The sequence below is a fragment of the Herpailurus yagouaroundi genome, unplaced genomic scaffold, assembly GCF_014898765.1.
Source record: "Herpailurus yagouaroundi ecotype Mexico unplaced genomic scaffold, PumYag 483, whole genome shotgun sequence".
Classification (NCBI taxonomy): Eukaryota; Metazoa; Chordata; class Mammalia; order Carnivora; family Felidae; genus Herpailurus; species Herpailurus yagouaroundi.
In genome coordinates, this window is record NW_024412700.1 from 1,985,803 (window position 1) to 1,994,593 (window position 8,791).

Consider the following 8,791-nt stretch of genomic DNA (forward strand, 5'->3'; position numbering starts at 1 on the left):
AGAGACAGAGAGAGAGAGAGAGATTGCATTGTGGTTGGAGTCTTTTTCTTTTTTTTTTTTTTTAATTTTTTTTCAACGTTTATTTATTTTTGGGACAGAGAGACAGAGCATGAGCGGGGGAGGGGCAGAGAGAGAGGGAGACACAGAATCGGAAACAGGCTCCAGTCTCTGAGCCATCAGCCCAGAGCCTGACGCGGGGCTCGAACTCCCGGACCGCGAGATTGTGACCTGGCTGAAGTCGGACGCTTAACCGACTGCGCCACCCAGGTGCCCCGGTTGGAGTCTTTTTCTTTCTCAGTCTCTGGCAGTGTCTGCTTTGGGGGGACCCAACTTGAGAATTTTTATTTTTGTCTTGAGTGAGCTCTTTGCTAGGAATCTCCTTAATACTTCTGGGAGAACACGTTTGGAAGGCTGGCTCCTCCAGTCATGCCCAGGGCCACCAAAGTCCCAGTCCTATACTGGGGTCACAGCCACACGGGGACTCGCAAACCTCTTGTTTTTCTGTAATGAAGGGTGAAATTAGGGTAAGTGGATGGAGATTCGATGGCCTGGGGTAATTAATATTAAAGCAAGAAAGAGAGAGAAGGGCTCAGGGAGAAATAGCAGACAGTCTTGTATATTCTGAGCTGGGTTAGGGAACAAAGGACACCTCCTTGGCAGGATATCCCTGCTTCGAAGCCCATGGACGTAGGGGATATTTTATGGGTTTGGATGGTTCTGTGAGTGAAGGTCAATACCAAAAGGACCCAAGTTTTGCAAAACTCTGACCAACTGGGACCTAGAATGGAAGCAGGGCCACGGATCGTGGCAGGACAGTGACCTCAGGAACAGCCCTAGAAGATGAAGCTGTAAAATGAACGAGAGAAGAATGACATTGGCAGGGACTTTTAATGCTTTGAATTACTCTGTTTTATGCTTCTGGTACATAGTTTAATGAGATGGTTTCTAAGGATCCTTGTACCTCTAACTTTCTATGATTCCATCTAGACATTTAATGGAAACTTTCAGTTGCTTTCCTAATGCAGCTGCCACATGTCTGCTATTTAATGGGCTTGCTTTATATCCTGAATATCCAGAGGAGATGGAAATAAATCAGCCCGAGTTCTATCTACTCCATCAATCGAAGAAGAAAGAAAGTGGCATAAAATTGGGAGAGAGGGTGGAAAATTTTCTTGCTCTGTGGGGAAAAAAAATGATGTTTGAGCTGAATTAATTAGCAGAAGCTGCCTTTGTGTGGCTAAGAGAATATGTGCGGGAAGGGAGAGGGGAGCACCCAGAGAGAGCCGCAGACCTGGGAGGTCCTCAGGGCTGGACTCCTGAGTTTGGCACATTGTGGCTATATTCAGTATCTCTGGTGAAATCTTTATTTGGCTAAATTCTAACTTGCATTTGTTTCCCGGAACTCATCCTCCTTGTATTTTTATGGAGGAGAGCTGATTATAAAAACTTTATCCTTTACTGTTTGGTTTTATCCCTTGGGTTAAAGATTGCAGTAAAATCTCATTGGTTCAGACCTGCTGCTTTAAATCCTGGGAGCAAGTTGTCTCTTCTTATTCCGATACCCTCTAATTTGTGATCGGTAGACTAGGCGATAGACTGAGAGTTATCTTTATTCCTTCTGGAAAAGGAGGTATAAAAAATACTCCAGGTATACTCAAATATCAGTTAATACTCAAAGTGCGACCACAAAGGGAATGCTCAGTCTCTTCAGTAAACTAAATTAAGAAGTTCGCATTAAATCTCTTAAGCACTCCCTTCGACATAGCAAAAACTGTCCACATACTATTTCAAAACAACAACATACAACAAAGCTCTTCTCTTCCAAAGGTGGGTCAAAAAACCATCTGAGTTGTAACTTCTGTTAATATTGGGTTACATTATTCTCCATGGTAAAAAGCAATGATACTCCTCCTTTAAAATAGTTTATAACTGTTTTGTCACTTCGAACGAGACTTGTTCTTCACCCCTTGATCAATGGGCCAACATTTAGTGAGATGAAACTCTGCATGAATTGCACTCTTACGGTAATACAAAGGAGATTAAAGTTTGGTTGAGGAAACCAAACTCACACTTGCTTACATGTGAAAATGTGGCTGTCAATCCGGGACGGTAAAAATTAAACTGTGCCCTTGGTTTCTCCCCTCCTTAATAACAGTTAATTTCCTCGTTGTCCAGCTACTAAAAGAAAGTTTGAATCCCGTGGCTTTGTTGGCTTCCCACAGTCCTGCCCCATGTTCACAGGCCCAAAGAGTGAACGCTGTGTGTGTAGACCAGCCCCCTGGGTTCCCACCTCAGGGTGCCCCGACCCCTGGGTTCTGTGAGGTTGATCTTTGGCTGCCCCTCAGTGGGCCCGGCCTGCAGCCCTCCACCCACACCTGCCCTCTCTGGCAGGGCCCATGCACCTGGCCGTTCCCAGCCCTTACCTCTTGCCTGTTTCCAGCTCTCTGTGGTACCTGCTACTATCTGCTAATCAGTCTAAGAATGAAGAGCCCTTGACAGAGATTAGACGTGGGGAAGCGGGCACTCAGGGTATTTATTCCACTCTGAGAATTCCAGGGTTTTTATTTCTCTCTGTGGGGTCTAGCTGTGTCCTTGACCCAAAGAATCTTTTTATTTATTTATTTATTTATTTATTTATTTATTTACATCCAAGTTCATTAGCATATAGTAGAATAATGATTTCAGGAGTAGATTCCAGTGATTCATCCCCTACGTATAACACCCAGTGCTCATCCCAACAAGTGTCTTCCTTAATGACCCTTGCCCAATTAGCCAATCTCTCCACCCCAAACCCCTCCAGTAATCCTCAGGTCGTTCTCTGTATTTAACAGTCTCTTATGGTTTGTCCCCCTCCCTGTTTTTATATTATTTTTGTTTCCCTTCCCTTATGTTCTCTGTTTTGTATCTTAAATTCCACATATGAGTGAAGTCATGATATTTGTCTTTCTCTGACTAATTTTGCTTAGCATAATATACCCTAGTTCCATCCACATAGTTGCAAATGGCAAGATTTCATTCTTTTTGATTGCCGAGTGATACTCCATTGTATATATATATACCACATCTTCTTTCTCATCTTTACTCATCTTTACTCATTCATCCATTGATGGACATTTGAGCTCTTTCCATACTTTGGCTATTGTGGATAGTGCTGCTATAAACATGGGGGTGCATGTGTCCCTTCGAAACAGCACACCTGTATCCCGTGGATAAATGCCTAGTAGTGCAATTGCTGGGTCGTAGGGTAGTTCTACTTTTAATTTTTTGAGGAACCTCCCTACTGTTTTCCAGAGTGGCTGCACCAGTTTGCATTGCCACCAACAAAGCAAAAGAGATCCTTTTTCTCTGCATCCTCGCCAACATCAGTTGTTGCCTGAGTTGTTAACATTAGCCATTCTGACAGGTGTGAGGCAGTATCTCATCGTGGTTTTGATTTGTCTTTCCCTGATGATGAGTGATGTTGAGCATTTTTTCATGTGTCTGTTAGCCATCTGGATGTCTTATTTGAAAAAGTGTCTATTCATGTCTTTTGCCCATTTCTTCACTGGATTATTTGTTTTTTGGGTGTTGAGTTTAATAAGTTCTTTATAGATTTTGGGTACTAACCCTTTATCTGATATGTCATTTGCAAATATCTTCTCCTATTCCACTGGTTGCCTTTCAGTTTTGCTGGTTGTTTCCTTTGCTGTGCAGAAGCTTTTTATTTTGATGAGGTCCCAATAGTTCATTTTTGCTTTTGTTTCCCTTGCCTCCGGACACGTGTTGAGTAAGAAGTTGCTGAGGGCAAGATCAAAGAGGTTTTTGCCTGCTTTCTCCTCAAGGATTCTGATGGCTTCCTGTCTTATATTGAGGTCTTTCATCCATTTTGAGTTCGTTTTTGTGTATGGTGTAAGAAAAGTGGTCCAGGTTCATTCTTCTGCATGTCGCTGTCTAGTTTTCCCAGCACCACTTGCTGAAGAGATTGTCTTTATTCCATTGGATATTCTTTCCTTCTTTGTCAAAGATGAGTTGGCCATACGATTGTGGGTACATTTCTGGGTTCTCTATTCTGTTCCATTGATCTGAGTGTCTGTTTTTGTGCCAGTACTATACCGTCTTGATGATTACAGCTTTGTAATACAGCTTGAAGTCCAGGATTGTGATGTCTCCAGCTTTGGTTTTCTTTTTCAGGATTGCTTTGGCTATTCAGGGTCTTTTCTGGTTCCATACAAATTTTAGGATTATTTGTTCTAGCTCTGTAAAGAATGCTGGTGTCATTTTGATAGGGATTGCATTGAATATGTAGATTGCTTTGGGTAGTATCAACATTTTTTTTTAAATTTTTTTTTCAACGTTTATTTATTTTTGGGACAGAGAGAGATAGAGCATGAACGGGGGAGGGGCAGAGAGAGAGGGAGACACAGAATCGGAAACAGGCTCCAGGCTCTGAGCCATCAGCCCAGAGCCTGACGCGGGGCTCGAACTCACGGACCGCAAGATCGTGACCTGGCTGAAGTCGGAGGCTCAACCGACTGCGCCACCCAGGCGCCCCAGTATCAACATTTTAACAATATTTGTTCTTTCAATCCGTGAGCATGGAATGTTTTTCCATTTTCTTTGTGTCTTCTTTAATTTCTTTCATAAACTTTCTATAGTTTTCAGTGTATAGATTTTTCACTTCTTTGGTTAGGTTTATTTCTAGGTATTTTATGGTTTTTGGTGCAATTGTAAATGGGATCGATTCCTGATTTTCTCTTTCTGCTGCTTCATTATTGGTGTATACAACCGATTTGTACACAACCGGTTGTACACAACCGATTTGTGTACATTGATTTTATATCCTGCAACTTTGCTGAATTCATGGATCAGTTCTAGTGGGTTTCTTTGGTGGAATCCTTTGGGTTTTCCATATAGGGTATCATGTCATCTGCGAAGAGTGAGGGTTTGACTTCCTCCTTACCAACTTGGATACCTTTTATTCCTTCGTGTTGTCTGACTGCTGTGGGTAGGACTTCCAGTACTATGTTGAACAAGGAGCCTGCTCCTCTTGAGGAGGGTTGCCCAGCAGGATTCCCTGGCTTCTGAGCCTCAGAACCTCTTCTTCATCCTGTTCTAAGCAGCTCAGGGTGGAGGCAGCTCTGCAGATGCTAGACCTGGGTTCCTGCACTTTCCAATCTGGTTTCCCTGAACTCTGTCCACATCTTTTTTTATATTTACTTTATTTTTATTTATTTTGTTTTTTTTTATATACTAAATATAATTTCTTATCAAATTGGTTTCCATACAACACCCAGTGCTTGTCCACATCTTTGTCATCAGTCCCTCCAAAGAAACTACCCAAATTTCCCCAAGATTCAGTGTGCTGGTTTTGACCAGAACCCAGGCTGACCTTGTTAAACTCTTGAGCTCAGGACTAACACAGATGCTGGAATTTTAGGTACCCTGGGGCAGCCATAGTGGAGTCATATTTTGGTGAGGACCCCGTCATTTATGTCATTAGGCAATCATCTGATTTATTTACTCCTTATTGCAAACTTTGAATCATTGAAGCCCAGTGCAGTTCTTAAATAAGAAATCATTTGTGTCCGGCAAATGGAACAGATTTTAAAAGGAATCGCTCATGATGATTTAGTGAATTGTCAAGTTTCTGTTTCATAAATAACAAAATAGAAATTAGGAACATGTCAGAACACGTTAAGACTCACACACAGATAAAAGTGATTTTATTAGAACTGGTAAATTATGCTTACTTAATTCAATTGTCATGCCTGGCACTTTGCTATATATCCTGTGGTTTTTTTTACTCCCTAGATGTGTTATAGTTTAGCAAGACAAACATATTGGGTAAGTGATATAATAGGAATGCAATTATGAGTCAATAAATCCTGTTTTTCTGTGTTTCATACAGTAGAGATTGACTCTCCTTCCCCTGATGTATTAGGGCAGCTTTGGAAAATGGGAGATTAATGTGCGCACACTCTCTGTTTCTTTCCCTGTCTTTCTCTTTCCCTCTCACTCTTTAAGACCAAGTGGGAAAGGAAATGAAAAGATAACAAGTCCATCAATGAACATTAGATGTCAGAAAAAAAGGAGACTTGATGTTTAGCAAGATGGCATTGATCCCTCTGTTTTGGTTTCTGGGGAGAGGAAGTCTGATTGGGCCATGTGCGGTGACAGTCACAGGATATCTGCTCATGTCCTGCAGGCCACATCTCACGGCACTGGAAGGAGGGTGTTGTCCAGAAAACAAACATAAATCAACTCCATTTCCATTAGTGTACAATCCAGATGGGAGCAAGACTCATACACACATGAACTTGATGATCACTAACGGTGATACAGGACCAGCCGTGTCCGAGAAGTCCTGCCGGGGCCCAGAGAACATGAATTGGACCTTGAAGGGCTCATCCAGGTAGAGATCTGTGTCTCAGTCCCTTCTGTTTGACAAGAACCATCCCTATCAAAATTCAGGCACATCCCTAGCCAACTTCTGGAGTGTCTCAAACTCTGCAGAAGGTTCTGTTTCCATCTTTAGGGTTCCGTGAACTTCCCCTGCCCCTGGGTCCTTCACCACATGGCCCCTCTGTCTCTCTTTCCAGTTCTCCCAGGAAAACACCTCCTTTTGTCCCATTATTTCAGGGCCCCTGTCTGCTAGGTGATAATGGGATGAAAATAATACTATAAAATAATAAACTACTAATAAATTATCAGTTCCTGGGAATATCGTGCCTTCACACAATTAGAACGTCCCAAATCAGGTGCCTTGAGCACCCACAAGGCAAGTGGGGAGATGAGTTCTTTGGGAAGCCTTCCACCCTAGCCCATGGGAGCTCCCGCACAGGGAGTGACGTGGTTCCACGAGACATGGAACCTTCTAGAAGACTCCCCCACATCTGCAGACCTGCTGCACCTGCCGTTCCAGGGCCGGTCAAGCCTTTCCTTACAATGACACTTTTGAAAGCACTTTCCTATTAGAGTATTTTGCATTTGATCCCCCAAATGGGAAGAGGAGGCATTTCCTCACTCCACAGCTGGGGGAAATGAGGTGACTTACTGAAAACAGTAACAGAAATGAGGTGACTTACTGTAGACAGACATCCTGGTCAAGTGATAGAATAGGAAGCAAGTGTGAGTAAATCCATCTCAAACCTGGACTTGGGGAGCAGTGACTTTATTCAAGGTAAGCAGTGACAGAGTTGAGTCACGTCTCAGGAGCCAGCATGGACCTGCTTCCCTTGCTGCTCTTCAGAAGACATGACCCAGTTCTGTCATATGCTGATTTTTCTAGACTCTGGTCGTCAAGTTCTGAAAGCCAGAAAAAGTGGGTGATCGGCAATAGTGAATGGAGAAACCATCACACTTAAAACCGGTCCAACTCACTCAGAGTCAGAGTCGAATGTGCTTTTTTTTGGAGTAATCAGTGAGAGCCAATTTGTAGTGCTTACACTTCAGTGAAGCTTCTCCCCTGCATTTGTTTAGTTGTTTCCATTTTCCAGATGAGGAAATTGAGGTTTCAAGGTGCCAATGGCTCGTCCAGGTTGACTCCAGTGGTCTCTGGGAGCCAGGCATTTTGACCCAAGTTTGTGTTCCTGTCACATGATGATGTCCCCGTTGCCTGGATGATAAGCAGAATTCAAATTATAACACTGAATTCATGTGCTATGTAATGACTACGTCTCTTAGAAACTTAAAGTCATACGTAGCAGAAGACTGATTACACACATTGATTGCATGAGTTGGGTGTTAGTACCACAGTCTGCCACCATATTTAAATAGAGTTGATTGTTTAGAAAATATGGCAAATAAACTGAGACTTATTTTCTGGGTCAGGAGGGGCAACCTCTGTACCCCAGGAGGATCGATGCACACATTCGTAGGCAGTGAATAGGAGGAATACTTAGGCATGTGTGCAGGATCCAGGCTTGGGTCTTTACAAATTTCAGGAACTTTAAATTTTCGCTCCATCCTTGCCAATTCATTCCATAAACCTGAGTGGGCATTTTATGGGGGCGGACGATGCTGAAGAGCAGGAAGGCGATCAAAACAGCCCCCCTACCAGAATGCACACAGCTAGGAAAATGCAATCGGGTGCCCAAGCCATGGTCACAGAGTCATGTGCAGGGCTCAGCAGGACCCATCATCAGGGGATTTATTGAGGAGAAACAAAGACAGAATAAAAATTCAGATATCCTCAGCCTGTCTCCTCCCCACAGCCTATTCAAAGATAACCTTAGATACTCCTTTAATTTTTTTGCCTCTAAGTATTTTGTTTGGGCAACAACCAAAATACTTGGTGATGGTACTAACGCCCAACTCATGCCCTTTGTAGGGCAACAAGATAGAATTTGGTGAGAAAACTCCTGGACTTTGTATCTGGAGGCCTGAGTGCTGGCCCCTGTCGTGCTGGTGAGTTGATGAGCCTTCAGTGGGGGCCACTTGAATTGACAGGCAGGATAAATAGTGGATAGGAGCCCAGCTTGTGGAAATAGAATGCCTTGTGTAAATCCTGGCTCGGCTGCTCAGGATGTGACCTCCATCATGCTGCTTAATCAACCAGTGCCTCAGTTTCCCCACCTTTAAAATAGGGATTCCAGCAATTCCCAACCCACGGGCTTATTATGAGGCTCAGAGGAACTGAAAATCGAACAACAAGTCTACGCCTAGTGCTTGAGTGTGTCAGGTGCTGCTCCCGTGCACTATATGTCATTACCGGTAACTTCTCCAAACTTCAGCTTCCTTAGCCATTAGATGCATAGATAATACAGGTCTTATTTCCTCTGATAGGATTATGCTGAGGGTCAAAGAGAGGGGG